Source organism: Protopterus annectens, chromosome 2.part1 (genome assembly GCF_019279795.1).
Source record: "Protopterus annectens isolate FY-2018-M chromosome 2.part1, PAN1.0, whole genome shotgun sequence".
NCBI lineage: Eukaryota > Metazoa > Chordata > Ceratodontiformes > Protopteridae > Protopterus > Protopterus annectens.
This window is the reverse complement of record NC_056729.1, coordinates 1,752,496,967-1,752,513,780: the sequence shown is the minus strand read 5'-3', so window position 1 is coordinate 1,752,513,780 and position 16,814 is coordinate 1,752,496,967.

Below are 16,814 nucleotides of genomic sequence, written 5' to 3'. Positions count from 1 at the left end.
TGTGAGGAGTAGGTAAAATGTGTTTGGGTACCGATTATAAGAATAAGGGTGGTGTGCAGAGCTGTAGTAACTACAGAGGGATATCACTGATCAGTCACAGCATGAGGTCATGGTAAAGCGTGGTGTGCAGAGCTGTAGTAACTACAGAGGGATAACACTGATCAGTCACAGCATGAGGTCATGGTAAAGGGGGTGTGTGCAGAGCTGTAGTAACTACAGAGGGATAACACTGATCAGTCACAGCATGAGGTCATGGTAAAGGGTGGTGTGCAGAGCTGTAGTAACTACAGAGGGATAACACTGATCAGTCACAGCATGAGGTAATGGTAAAGGGTGGTGTGCAGAGCTGTAGTAACTACAGAGGGATAACACTGATCAGTCACAGCATGAGGTAATGGTAAAGGGTGGTGTGCAGAGCTGTAGTAACTACAGAGGGATAACACTGATCAGTCACAGCATGAGGTCATGGTAAAGGGTGGTGTGCAGAGCTGTAGTAACTACAGAGGGATAACACTGATCAGTCACAGCATGAGGTAATGGTAAAGGGTGTGCAGAGCTGTAGTAACTACAGAGGGATAACACTGATCAGTCACAGCATGAGGTAATGGTAAAGGGTGGTGTGCAGAGCTGTAGTAACTACAGAGGGATAACACTGATCAGTCACAGCATGAGGTCATGGTAAAGGGTGGTGTGCAGAGCTGTAGTAACTACAGAGGGATAACACTGATCAGTCACAGCATGAGGTCATGGTAAAGGGGTGTGCAGAGCTGTAGTAACTACAGAGGGATAACACTGATCAGTCACAGCATGAGGTAATGGTAAAGGGGTGTGTGCAGAGCTGTAGTAACTACAGAGGGATAACACTGATCAGTCACAGCATGAGGTCATGGTAAAGGGGGTGTGCAGAGCTGTAGTAACTACAGAGGGATAACACTGATCAGTCACAGCATGAGGTTATGGTAAAGGGTGGTGTGCAGAGCTGTAGTAACTACAGAGGGATAACACTGATCAGTCACAGCATGAGGTCATGGTAAAGGGTGGTGTGCAGAGCTGTAGTAACTACAGAGGGATAACACTGATCAGTCACAGCATGAGGTAATGGTAAAGGGTGGTGTGCAGAGCTGTAGTAACTACAGAGGATAACACTGATCAGTCACAGCATGAGGTAATGGTAAAGGGTGGTGTGCAGAGCTGTAGTAACTACAGAGGGATAACACTGATCAGTCACAGCATGAGGTAATGGTAAAGGGTGGTGTGCAGAGCTGTAGTAACTACAGAGGATAACACTGATCAGTCACAGCATGAGGTAATGGTAAAGGGTGGTGTGCAGAGCTGTAGTAACTACAGAGGGATAACACTGATCAGTCACAGCATGAGGTAATGGTAAAGGGTGGTGTGCAGAGCTGTAGTAACTACAGAGGGATAACACTGATCAGTCACAGCATGAGGTCATGGTAAAGGGTGGTGTGCAGAGCTGTAGTAACTACAGAGGGATAACACTGATCAGTCACAGCATGAGGTAATGGTAAAGGGTGGTGTGCAGAGCTGTAGTAACTACAGAGGATAACACTGATCAGTCACAGCATGAGGTCATGGTAAAGGGTGGTGTGCAGAGCTGTAGTAACTACAGAGGGATAACACTGATCAGTCACAGCATGAGGTAATGGTAAAGGGTGGTGTGCAGAGCTGTAGTAACTACAGAGGGATAACACTGATCAGTCACAGCATGAGGTCATGGTAAAGGGTGGTGTGCAGAGCTGTAGTAACTACAGAGGGATAACACTGATCAGTCACAGCATGAGGTAATGGTAAAGGGTGGTGTGCAGAGCTGTAGTAACTACAGAGGGATAACACTGATCAGTCACAGCATGAGGTAATGGTAAAGGGTGGTGTGCAGAGCTGTAGTAACTACAGAGGGATAACACTGATCAGTCACAGCATGAGGTAATGGTAAAGGGTGGTGTGCAGAGCTGTAGTAACTACAGAGGGATAACACTGATCAGTCACAGCATGAGGTAATGGTAAAGGGTGGTGTGCAGAGCTGTAGTAACTACAGAGGGATAACACTGATCAGTCACAGCATGAGGTAATGGTAAAGGGTGGTGTGCAGAGCTGTAGTAACTACAGAGGGATAACACTGATCAGTCACAGCATGAGGTAATGGTAAAGGGGGTGTGCAGAGCTGTAGTAACTACAGAGGGATAACACTGATCAGTCACAGCATGAGGTAATGGTAAAGGGAGGGTGCAGAGCTGTAGTAACTACAGAGGGATAACACTGATCAGTCACAGCATGAGGTAATGGTAAAGGGTGGTGTGCAGAGCTGTAGTAACTACAGAGGGATAACACTGATCAGTCACAGCATGAGGTAATGGTAAAGGGTGGTGTGCAGAGCTGTAGTAACTACAGAGGGATAACATTGATCAGTCACAGCATGAGGTAATGGTAAAGGGTGGTGTGCAGAGCTGTAGTAACTACAGAGGGATAACACTGATCAGTCACAGCATGAGGTAATGGTAAAGGGTGTGCAGAGCTGTAGTAACTACAGCCAGATAACACTGAACTCTCACAGGAGGAGGTAATGGTAAAGGGTGTGCAGAGCTGTTGTAACTACAGATGGATAACACTGATCAGTCACAGCATGAGGTAATGGTAAAGGGGTGTGCAGAGCTGTAGTAACTACAGAGGGATAACACTGATCAGTCACAGCATGAGGTCATGGTAAAGGGTGGTGTGCAGAGCTGTAGTAACTACAGAGGGATAACACTGATCAGTCACAGCATGAGGTCATGGTAAAGGGTGGTGTGCAGAGCTGTAGTAACTACAGAGGGATAACACTGATCAGTCACAGCATGAGGTAATGGTAAAGGGTGGTGTGCAGAGCTGTAGTAACTACAGAGGGATAACACTGATCAGTCACAGCATGAGGTAATGGTAAAGGGTGGTGTGCAGAGCTGTAGTAACTACAGAGGGATAACACTGATCAGTCACAGCATGAGGTAATGGTAAAGGGGGGTGCAGAGCTGTAGTAACTACAGAGGGATAACACTGATCAGTCACAGCATGAGGTCATGGTAAAGGGTGGTGTGCAGAGCTGTAGTAACTACAGAGGGATAACACTGATCAGTCACAGCATGAGGTAATGGTAAAGGGTGGTGTGCAGAGCTGTAGTAACTACAGAGGGATAACACTGATCAGTCACAGCATGAGGTAATGGTAAAGGGGGTGTGCAGAGCTGTAGTAACTACAGAGGGATAACACTGATCAGTCACAGCATGAGGTAATGGTAAAGGGTGGTGTGCAGAGCTGTAGTAACTACAGAGGATAACACTGATCAGTCACAGCATGAGGTAATGGTAAAGGGGGTGTGCAGAGCTGTAGTAACTACAGAGGGATAACACTGATCAGTCACAGCATGAGGTCATGGTAAAGGGTGGTGTGCAGAGCTGTAGTAACTACAGAGGGATAACACTGATCAGTCACAGCATGAGGTAATGGTAAAGGGTGGTGTGCAGAGCTGTAGTAACTACAGAGGGATAACACTGATCAGTCACAGCATGAGGTAATGGTAAAGGGTGGTGTGCAGAGCTGTAGTAACTACAGAGGGATAACACTGATCAGTCACAGCATGAGGTAATGGTAAAGGGTGGTGTGCAGAGCTGTAGTAACTACAGAGGGATAACATTGATCAGTCACAGCATGAGGTAATGGTAAAGGGGGGTGTGCAGAGCTGTAGTAGCTACAGAGGGATAACATTGATCAGTCACAGCATGAGGTAATGGTAAAGGGGTGCAGAGCTGTAGTAACTACAGAGGGATAACACTGATCAGTCACAGCATGAGGTAATGGTAAAGGGGGGTGTGCAGAGCTGTAGTAACTACAGAGGGATAACACTGATCAGTCACAGCATGAGGTCATGGTAAAGGGTGGTGTGCAGAGCTGTAGTAACTACAGAGGGATAACACTGATCAGTCACAGCATGAGGTAATGGTAAAGGGGGTGTGCAGAGCTGTAGTAACTACAGAGGGATAACACTGATCAGTCACAGCATGAGGTAATGGTAAAGGGGTGTGCAGAGCTGTAGTAACTACAGAGGGATAACACTGATCAGTCACAGCATGAGGTCATGGTAAAGGGTGGTGTGCAGAGCTGTAGTAACTACAGAGGGATAACACTGATCAGTCACAGCATGAGGTAATGGTAAAGGGTGGTGTGCAGAGCTGTAGTAACTACAGAGGGATAACACTGATCAGTCACAGCATGAGGTCATGGTAAAGGGTGGTGTGCAGAGCTGTAGTAACTACAGAGGGATAACACTGATCAGTCACAGCATGAGGTAATGGCAAAGGGTGGTGGAAGCTAGGTTAATAAGGGAGGTAAGGATTACTGATCAGCAGTATGGTTTCATGCCAGGATAGAGCCGTACAGGTGTGATGTTTGCTCTGAGAGTGTTGATGGGGACATACAGAGAAGGTAGGGAGTAGCTGTGTTGTGTCTTTGTGGACTTAGAGACAGTATATGACAGGATGCCTAGAGAGGAGTTGTGTTATTGCATGAGGTGGTCAGGAGTGGTAGAGGAATCCATAAGAATGCTACAGGATCTGAATAAGGCTAGTGTAACAGTGGGGAGTTCTGCATTGGTAGCAACAGGTGTATTTAAAGTGGAGGTGGGAGTACATCAGGGATCAGTTATGAGCCCTTTCTTATTTGTAGTGGCAATGGACTGGTTGACAGACATGATCAGACAGGAGTCCCCATAGACTGTGCTGTTTGCAGATGAAATTTTGGTCTGTACTGAGAGTAGGGAACAGGTTGATGAGACTCTGGAGAGGTGGAGGTATGGTCTAGAGAGATGAGAAAGGATGATCAACAGGAGTAAGACAGAATATATGTGTGTGTGAATGGGAGGGAGGACAGAGAAATGGTGAGGATGCAGGGAGTACAGTTTGCAAAGGTGGATAGGAGTAAATACTTGGGAACAGCAGTTCAGTGTAATGGTGAGTGTGAGGAAGAGGTGAAGACAAGAGTACAGGCAGGATGTGGGAGGTACAGAAGAGTGTCAAGAGTGATTTGTGACAGACGAGTACCATTAAGAGTGATAGGGAAGGTCTACAAGAGGGTAGAGAGACCAACTATGTTTTATGGGTTGGAGACATTGTCATTATACACAGAGGCATGAATCAGAGCTGGATGTAGCAGTTAATAATGTTGAGATTTTCACTGGGTGTGACAAGGGTAGACAAGATTAGTAATTTGTATGTTAGGGGGTCAGCCAAGGTTGGACAGCTTGGGGACAAAGCCCGAGATTGGCAGGATTATGTTAGATTGGACATGTGATGAGGAGGTACACTGAGTATATATGGGAAAGGATGAGGCTTGTCAGGTAAGAGGAAAAGAGCCAGGCCTGAGATAAGGTGTAGGTATGTGGTGATAGTGGACATGCAGGTGGTTGGTGTGATAGAGCAAGATGCAGAGGACTGGAAGACATAGAGACAGATGATCTGTTGTGGCGACCACTAACGGTTACAACCAAAAGAAAGAGAAGGTGATGTTGTAATGTCAGGTTTACAATTATTTGCCAGATATAACACAACTCTTGATGACATAACTACAAATATGAGGCACACATATAGTCAGTGTGCATAACACTGGAGTGTTGAATGGTAAGAGCTCAGTATATCGCATGCAGTTCAACACACACAGCTGCAACAGTATTTCAGTATGCAAATACCCTGTATAGGTCCATCACATATCTGAGACAAACATACATCATATTTGTATTGACATTACATATGGATGTCTGCAACATCCCAGTAGCTGGCCTAGTAGTGTCACAGTCAGTATTGTGCAACACACACTCCAGCAGTGGTCATACGTGAGCCATCCTTTCCTGGGGTGACTCAGGGCCCTGAACTGTGTTCTATGTCACTGCAGACACAGATGCTATGGCCATAGGTTCTTCTCAGCAATATATCAGTACAGTATGTGTTGTTGAGACATAATATTGTTTGAACTTCCTGTTTCCCATATTTACATACCCCCTACTACATTCCATGACATGCCTAATTGTTTGACATACCTGTGTTTTCTTTTTGTTCAGTTCAGTTGGTATAATTCATCAGTTTCAGTGTGTGTGTTTGTCTGTCTGTTTCTGCAGTTTTTTTTTGTGTGTGTGTGTGTGTGTGTGTGTGTGTGTGTGTGTGTGTGTGTGTGTGTGTGTGTGTGTGTGTGTGTGTTTGTTTGTGTCTTTGTGAGTCTCTATCTCTCTCTGAGACAGATGTAGGATATACATCTGTTTTGCATAGGCAGCATCTTGCCTTTTGTAGGTAATGCTCATGAGTAACTGATGGCCTGTGAACCAGTTGGAGTCCCCAACTTGCTAATTGCATGTAGAACAGCTGTGGTATCATTCCCATTCCCAATAGCATGGAAACACACTCCTATAACTAAGTACTTCATGTGGGCGTTGCCCCTTTTCCTTGCCTGTGAGGAGGATTTCATGGAGGTATGTGACAAACAGCATCACAGAGGGTAGTTGGAAAATACCTCTTACAACAAACACTGGGGAGATAGCCCAACAAACTAGGGGAGATTATTCCAGACATAGGGACAGAATGTAAGTATTGCTGTTATATAGTTGAAGTAATGCTGGTTTGACAGGGTTTGTGTGGATATGGCTGCTCTATGAGAATTTAAGTCTGCTAGTGTTATGTGGTTGACAGAACTCTCAGCTGTAGGGCTATGCATACTAGCCACAGTTTGGACTCTTATATTTGGTGTATTGAAAAAACAATCAGTAAAAACAAAATAAAAACTCCAGCAAGAGAAGAAGGAAATTACTTGCATCACACCAGCAGTCTCACATAGACCTATGAAACCAGCACCGTCAAAAAACACACATAAATACATGAAAACATACTCAGAGGCTCTAAATAAAAATCTGCAAAAGCAACAAAGACCTCCAAAGCAGACATCCAAGCAATTTCCAACCCCCCGACACAAACCATGAAACACATACTTCACAAAACCAGTGGGCCATACAATCACAGCCCTTAAGGCAAAATAACATACCCAACACACTAGTAATAGGCGACTCTATAGTCAGGCACACTGACGTCCCACTCACTAGGCTGAACAAGGAGAAGGTTACTGTTAGCTGCCTGTCAGGTGCCAGGATCCGCCACATAACACAAACACTCAGGCCACTCCAGAACAAGTACAAATATGACTCTGTCATTGAACATTTTGGTGTGAATGACCTGGGCCGAACCTCCCTGGACTACATGAAAATAGACATGGAGGAGCTCTCTGATCACATAGCCCAGGCCGGTATGACCCTGACCCTGAGTAGCTACCTGCCCTCACTGAGAATGATACCATGGAATAGAGAAAAAATTATCAATTTCAACAATTGGCTAAGCTTCTGCTGTCATTCAAAGTGGATCCAGTGTCTGTCAGCCTAGGATGACATGCTCGACAGGCCAGGCAGCTTCGCTAGAGATGGCTTGCACCTGTCACCATTAGGCTTTCGAATATTGGCCAAGGCTCTTGCCACCCCCATAGTGCCTTTTTAGGGAAGGCTCAAAAGACAAACCCACCATCGTAAATAGCACAAGTAACAAAAAACTGGGGGTAATGCTACTCAATGCCAGAAGTCTAAACCTCAAAATGCATGCACTCGAGGCACTCCTCAGTATGGAGAAAATCAATATATGTGCAGTAACAGACACCTGGTTTAAGGCTCCAGAGAGCACCCCAGCACTACCAGGCTACAACTCATACCATACGTTTCAGCCACAAAACCCGGACCGAAATACAAAATGCAGGGGAGTATCCATATTCATTAAGGATACCCAAACCTCCAGGTTAGTGGCACAGCACGATGCTTCAGAGATCATCCACGTGCAACTAACAACGGGCAAAACTGCTATTCAAATTATAGCTTGCTACAGATCACCCACCATATCCCAGGACCTCCACTCCGCATTCCTGGAAACACTGGGAAACATAAAGGTCCTACCAAACACCCTGATATTGGGTGATTTCAATTACCCAAACATTAACTGAGAGAACTACTCAAGTACAAACTCCCTTGCTCAACATTTCCTAGAATTTATAAACTCAAATGCCCTGGATCAACTGGTCAACACCCCCACCAGAGGTGACAACATATAGGTTCATAGGCTGGTACCAGGCTATCATCCCTAGGGCCTATACAAGCCTAGCCATAACAGTTCCCTGGATATTTATTCTCACAATATTTACTTCTCTGGACCCCTGTCTAGCAGGGTGACTGACATGATCCCCGGGGTGAATTTCCTATCTCCCATCCAATCATCAAGGTTCCTTTTGAAGAGGGCCAAGGAGGCACTCTGCTTGACATGTATGGGCAGTCTATTCCAGAGTATGGGGAGTCTCTGGGTCAGGAACCTATTCCTTCAGCAAGTTTTGTTCATTGTGATGACAAGGTTTAGATCCCTGGAGTGTTTGACTCTGTGGGATTGGGATTTCTTTAAGTGGAGCATGTCCAATAGCTCAGGGTTTGACATGGCTTTGTATGTTAAGCAGAGATCGCCTCTGAGTTGACGATATGCCACAGAGTATAGCTGGGTTTTTTTTTAGATGGTCAGCGTATGGCATCTGCTTTAGGCCTATGATTCTTTTACTGAGGTATTTCTATGGCCTTTCCAGCTGTTGCAGATGTCTTGTGAGGTACATACCAAAAAGGCATTATACTCTATAATGGGTCTAATGAGGGATGAGTACAGTGAGACAATGACCTCCTTTTTTCTGAATGAAAAGCCCTTAGTGATGAGGTGTGCCACATTGAAGGATTTCCTGACTGTTGTGGCGATGTGGTTATCGAAAGTGAGACCACTGTCCACCTATGTCCCTAAGTCTCTCATCACACTTTCAGTGTTTAATGTACTGCCACCTATGTGGTAATTCATGGGTACATGTTTTTTTTTGAAAGTGGATAACTACATATTGGACCTGATCATCACCAACATGGGTGACCGGTGTTCCACACCAGAGGTCAACCCCTCGCTGGTTAGATCTGACCATAAACTAATCACTCTGGATATCCACATTCCGCCACCACCACCAGTCAAAGAAACCACCTTGAAAAACTTTTCAAAAGCCAACTTCATGTTAGTTAAGACCGAGGTGGTAAGTTTCAAAGCCCCTATGCTAAAGGATAATGCTGTCCAAGCTGCAAAATCCTTTACTAATGCACTCTACGGGCACCTACAAGAATGCATGGATTGTGCTATCCCAAACAAAACCAAGACTCACTCCTCCAAGAAAAGGAAACCAGTCTGGTGGACCCCTGCCATAAACAAGCTATACAATAGAAGGAAGAAACTAGTACAAAAATGAGTAAAATCCCAAGAAGGGAAGACATCCCTGATCAGTATCAGCAAGAAACTACGTTCCCTCATAAAATTATCCAAGGCTAGCTTCAAAAGAAAAATTGCCATGGACTCCAAAGATAACCACAAGGCATTCTTTAGCTATGTCAAGAATCTAAGTGGCAATTCTCAGATCTGCTCATAATTAGTGCAGAATGGCACAAAATACACTGAACCGACCGATATAGCCAACATCCTGGCAGACAGGTTCAGTGCAAACTTCACCCCACTCTCACCCCCAAAAGGGCCCATAACTATACCAGAAGAATGTAGTGTCCCTGAAATCACAGACACTCAGGTTAAAACAGCCCTCTCCAAAGCCAAAAACACAGCATCAAAAGGACCAGACGTTGTCCCAGTCTGCATCCTACATGAGCTCAAAGATGAAATAACCCCTCACCTAAACACACTGTTTAAACTCAGCCTCTACACAGGCTACGTGCTCACAGAGTGGTGCACAGCAACAGTTATTCCACTCCACAAAGGTGGAGCCACAATGGACCCCAGTAACTATCACCCTACAAGCCTGACTAGCTTGGTCTGCAAAGCTATGGAGTGCATCATCATGGATCTCATTAACAGAAACATTGGAAACCTCCAAACACTGGATCCTACCCAGTTCGGCTTTGGTAAGGGCAAATTATGCCTCCTAAACCTGGTGGACTTCATTGACACGGTTACCAAGGCTATAGACAAGGGAAAGGTGGTCCACACAGCCTACCTAGACCTTGCAAAGGCCTTCGACACCATTACCCACTCAGGTATTATAGACAAGCTCACCAGCCTGAACATAAACCTCTACATCATGAAATGGGTTGCCAACTGGCTCATGGACAGAACCTACATGGTAAGAGTTGCGGGCGCTAGGTCTAACTCTAAACCGGTTACAAGTGGCATTGCCCAGGGCTCAGTCCTAGGACCCCTCCTGTTCGGCATATACTTCTCAGAGGTACAGGCAAGCACAGGAGGACTATGGCTGACCAAGTTCACAAACGACTGCAAACTAGTGGCTATAATTGACTCTCTGGTTGACACAGACATCCTCCAAAAGGGTCTCACTGAGATTGATACCTGGTGTCAAAACCATGGCCTCAAGCTAAATGCCAAAAAGTGCATAGTCATCCCCTTTGGAAAAAACAAAGTACCCACAAACTACCACATAGGTGGTAGCCCCCTAAATACGGAAGACATAATAAGGGATCTGGGGGCCCAAGTAGATAGTAACCTCTCCTTTGATAATCACATAGCCAAAGTGGTTAGAAAATCCTTCTATGTGGCCCACCTAATCACAAAAGGGTTTGCATCCAGATCGAAAGAGGTCATTGGGCCCCTCTATGCATCACTCATCAGTCCCATCATAGAGTACAATGCCCCATTTGGGATGTACCTTACAAGACACCTGCAACAACTGGAAAGACCACAGAAGTACATCACCAAGTGGATCACTGGCCTCAAGCAGATGCACTATGCAGCTCAACTTGAAGAAACTCCAGCTGTACTCAGTTGCATACTGCCTACTCAGAAGTGATCTATGCCTGACATACAGGGCCATGTCCAACCCAGAACTGATGGACATTCTCCACCTAAAGAAAACCATATCCCCACAAACCACATGCTCCAGGTATCTAAACCTTACCACAACAATAAATAGTACATGCGGGAGGGATAGATTACTGTCCCAGAGACTTCCCATGCTCTGGAACAAGATTCCAATCTACATTAGGCAGAGATCCTCACTAACCCACTTCAAGAGAAACCTTGATGAGTGGATGGGAAATAGAAAGTTTACCCCGGGGATCACTTCAATGGCTCTGCTGGACAGAGGCACAGGGAACTAATCTGAGGGGGTGGCGAAAGCCGACACATTCTTGCTAGGCTTATAAATCCCTTCGGGCAGATAGCCTAGTACCCACCTATGAACCTATGAACCTAATACAATAGCTGCAGGATAATCCCTGAGTAGGAATATTTACAAAAACCTGATTGTAGGTATACTGAAGAGCAAGAAAGAAAGGTGGATAAAAAAAGAGAAACACTTAAAGTAATCAAAACTATATTTTTTGGAGCTTGGCAAGGGCAGGACCAGGTCATAAGAAGGTAGGTTTTGAGTTGTAGTTTGAAATGGAACTTATGGGGTAAACTTTTTATTTTAAGTGGAAGGGAGTTCCAGTTGTGAGCTACAGAGTATTTATATAGGGACTTACCGATATTTTTTGACGGTTTGTAAATGTCAAGAAGATGTTTGTCAGATGTAAGAAGTTGATGTTGGGGGTTATATAGAGATACAATATTTGAGATGGAAGGACAGGAAGTGGGATTATAAAGAACCTAGTGATATCTGCATTGCTTCCTGTACTTATTTCCTTGTTTCACTTGAAAGAAAGTTACTGTTTGTCATTTTTGCATTTAAGTTACCTGTAACACATTGCATTTAAGTTACCTGGCACTTGCTCACTAAAGCAATTATATAAGTCAGCACTAAAAAATTAAAAGCACTACACCCTCACAAACTCCCCCTGGAGTACCTTGCTCCCCATTGGCCATTTTTTCAATTATAAAGAAATTCCCAATACTATTCTAGCATGTCCAAAGGTCAGTTGTCAATCTCCTCTCCAGTCCAGCTGGTGAATCTGGGAATCTTGAGGCAATGTTACAACTGCCTCATGTACACAGACAACCCTCTCCTCCTCCCAACAAATTCCAACACATGTGAGAGATGCAACCATATAGCCAAACTGGATGCTAAGCTCTCTCAACTCAGTACTGGCGTAACCAGTCAGGAGGAGAAGGAAACCACACTCACTAAAATTCCAGTCTCACATAGACCTACCACGACAGCAAACCAAACACATAAACACACAAAAACATACTTGGAGGCTCTAAATAAAAATCTGCCTAAGCAGCAGAGACCTCCAAAGCAGACACCTAAGCAACCGCTACCCCAAAACAAAACACATGCAACACATAGCTCACAAGGCCAGTGTGCCGAACAGTCACAGCCCTTAAGGCTAAACAATACACCTGATACACTTGTAATAGATGACTCTGTCGTCAGGCACACTGACGTCCCGCTCACCAGGCTGAACAAGGAGAAGGTCACGGTGAGCTGCCTGTCGGGTGCTAGGAATCGCCACATAACACAAGCACTCAGGTCACTCCAACACAAGTACAAATATGACTCAGTCATTGTCCATGCTGGTGTGAATGACCTGAGATGTACCTCCCTGGACTTCATGAAAAGAGACATAGAGAAGCTCTCTGAGCATGTAGCCCAGGCCGGTATGACCCTGACCTTGAGTAGCATCTTACCCTCACCAAGAATGATGCCACAGTATGAATACAAGATTATCAATTTCAACAATTGGCTTAAGTATTGGTGTCATTCAAAGGGGATCCAATGCCTGTCAGCCTTGGATGACATGCTCGACAAGCCACGATGCTTGGATGGACGGGACGGCTTGCACCTGTCACCCCTGGGCTTTCGGATATTGGCAAAGGCTCTTGCTACCCCCATAGTGCCTTTTTTAGGCAAGGCTCAAAAGACAAACACACCTCCATAGGTATCACAAGGGATAAGAAACTAAGAGTAATGCTACTCAACGCCAGAAGTCTAAACCTCAAGATGCACGCACTCAAAACTCCCCTTAGCATGGAGAACATCGATATCTGTGCAGTAACAGAAACCTGGTTCAAAGCTCTCGAGAGCACCCCAGCACTACCAGGTTATACCTCATACCATGCTTTTCGGCCCCAAAACTTTGACCGAACCACAAAAGGAGGGGGAGTATCAATATTCGTCAAAGATACCCACACCTCCAGGTTGGTGGCACAGCACAAAGCATCAGAGACTATCCATGTGCAACTAACAGTGGGTAAAACTGCCTTCCAGTTTATAGCCTGCTACAGACCACCCTCCCAAACCCAGGAACCCCACTCGGCCTTCCTGAGAACACTGGAAAATATGAAGGTCTCTCCAAACACCATTATATTGGGTGACTTCAACTACCCATCCATAGACTGGGAGCATTACTCTAGCTCCAACACCCTAGCCCAAAGGTTCCTAGAATTTATAAACTCAAATGCTATGGAACAACTTGTTACCACTCCCACAAGAGGGGAAAACATACTGGACCTGATCATCACCAACATGGGGACTCTATGCTCCAGACCAGAAGTGTATCCCTCACTGGTAAGATCAGACCATAAACTAATCTCACTGGATATTCACATCCCGACCCCACCCCATGCCCAGGAAACCACAGTGAAAAACTTCTCTAAAGCAAATTTCACACTCCTCAAAACCGAGGTGGAATCATTCAAATCCCCCAGGCCTGTGGATAGTACGGCCCAGACCGCAAAATCCTTTATAAACGCATTCTATGAACACCTTCAGGAATGCATGGATCATGCAATCCCAAATAAAACCAAGACCCAATCCTCCAAAGGCAGACGTCCTGTCTGGTGGACCCCAGCCATAAACAAACTATACAATAGAAGGAGGAAGCTACTACATGATAGAGCAAAATCCCAAAAAGGGAAGGCATCTCTGATCAGTATTAGCAAAAAACTACGGACACTCATAAAATCGTCTAAGGCCAGCTTCGAGAGAAAAAATGCACAGGACACTAAGGATAATCACAAGGCTTTCTTTAGTTATGTTAGGAACCTGGGTGGGAATTCCAGATTTGCTCAGAATTAGTCCAAAATGACAAAAAATACACCGAACCCACAGACATTGCCAACATCCTAGCTGACAGGTTCAGCGCAAACTTCTCCCACCCCCTCACCACCAAAAGGGCTAATATCTATCCCAGCAGAGTGCTGCCCCCCTGACATCTCAGATGCTCAGGTAAGAGCTGCCCTCTCCAAAGCAAGAAACACAGCATCAATGGGATCAGATGGTGTCCTGGGCTGCATCCTACATGAACTCCAAGAAGAGCTAAACCCAAACCTAAAACTACTGTTCAATCTCAGCCTTATTACAGGATATGTACCCAAAGAGTGGCGTACAGCAACAGTGGTCCCTCTCCACAAAGGTGGTGCCTCAACGGATCCTGGAAACTATCGCCCCATAAGTCTCACTAGCTTGGTCTGCAAAGCTATGGAAAGGATCATCATGGACCTTATAAATAAAGATATTGGGGACCTACAGACACTGGATCCTACCCAGTTCATCTTTGTTAAGGGCAGATCCTGCCTCTTAAACCTGGTCGATTTCTTTGAAACAGTCACCAAGGCCATTGACAAGGGGAAGGTGGTCCACACAGCCTACCTGGACCTCACAAAAGCCTTAGATACAATACCCCATTCTGGCATTATAGATAAGCTCACCAGCTTAATTATAAACCCCTATGTCACTAGATGGGTTGCAAACTGGCTCAAGGACAGAACCCACATGGTTAGAATAGCTGGAGCCATGTCAGACTCCAAACCAGTTACAAGTGGCGTCCCACAAGGCTCAGTTCTGGGACCTCTCTTGTTCGGTATATATTTCTCGGAGGTACAGGCCAACATGGAAGGACTGTGGCTGATCAAGTTCGCAGATGACTGCAAACTGGGCGCCATAATAGACTCTCCAGCCAACACAAGCATCCTCCAAAAGGGCCTCATAGAAACAGACAACTGGTGCCAGAGCCATGGCCTCAAGCTAAACGCAAAAAAGTGTATAGTCATCCCCTTTGGCAAAAACAAAGTACCCACAAATTACCACATAGGTGGTAATCCATTAAGTACAGAAGTAATTAGGGACCTGGGGACCCAAGTTGATAGCAATCTCTCATTTGACAACCACGTGGCCAAAGTGGTTAGAAAAACATTTTATATAGCCCACCTAATCATGAAGGGATTGACATCTAGATCAGGGGAGGTCATCGTGCCTCTTTACTCATCCCTCATCAGGCCCATAATTGAGTACAATGCCCCTTTTGGGATGTACCTTACCAGACACCTGCAACAACTGGAAAGACCCCAAAAGTACCTCACCAAGAGGATCAAGGGGCTCAAACAGATGCTGTATGCTGCCTGGTTAAAGAAACTCCAGCTCTACTCAGTGGCATACCGCCTGCTCAGAGGCGATCTGTGCCTGACGTATAAAGCCATGTGCAACCCGGAATTAATGGACATGCTGCACCTCAGAAAATCCAAATCCCATCGAGCTACGCTCTCGAGGGACTTGAACCTCAGCACTGAAATAAATAGGACATGCTGGAGGGACAGATTCATAACCCAGAGGCTCCCTTCACTCTGGAATAAAATCCCAGTGCAGGTTAGGCAGAGTCCCTCATTGACTCTCTTCAAGAGGAATCTTGATGAGTGGATGGGAGATCGTAGGTTTACCCCGGGTATCACTTCTGCGTCACTGTTAGACAGAGGCACAGTATACTAACCTCGAAAAAGGGCATAGCAAAATTAATTTAAAATGGGTGGCGAAAGCCATACACACTCTGGCTAGGCTTATAAATGCCCTAGGGCAGATAGCCTAGTATGAACCTATGAATCTATGAACCTATGATATGCAGTTAAGAAAGAAACAATTATTTAAGAAATTCAGGCCATTGTAATGATTTAAGGGCGAGGCAGTGGTGGGATTTCTAAGGGAGATTATAGGCAAATCTAGCTATTTTATTGTATGTTTGCTCTAGTTTAGAGAGAAGTAGAAAAAAACATGCACTTCGAGAGACACGGCAAGGATTGTTACACTTCCATAAACACAGGTAAACTCTCTTGTATGCTGCATCTGTCGCTGCTCTTATCAAAACCCCAGACATGTAAACTGAAAAGAAACCATAACTATCACAGAACTGGCAGCCAAACTGCAATGCACTTACACAACATGATTCATCTTAACACTCACAGCCAACGCAGTATTGTGTATTATTTGTGGAGGGGACAAAAACATCATCTCTGAGCAGATTCTGTTTCTTGTTTCAAAACAGCCTTTATCTGAAAATTAAACAATGCATGTATGTGGACAGCAGACGAATGTAGAAGAAATCTGTGCTAAATGAAATAGTATAGAAAAAGTGCTACTTGGATGTCAATATTCCATGTTTTCCTGCAGATTCTAGTACTCTTTATTATTTTGTGTATTTATCCATTTGATCACTGGTTGAGGAGGAATTGCAGTAGTGTGGGCCCTTTCCAGCTACAAGTATATAAAAATAAAATAACTATGAAAAAGACATTAAAAGAAGATAAGCAGAACTCCGTAAGATTTCAGCAGGATAATAATATATCACTGTATCTGCAAGTAAGTCTGACTGTCATTTGTAGATAATTATTCAGATCTTTTGTATCAGTTTTAAAAATCATCTCAGAGAATCTGGTCATTGGAGGAACAGCATATGCCAGGTTGCTATCTGTCTGCACCAGGATTGTACGGATATGTCAGTCTACGTATAG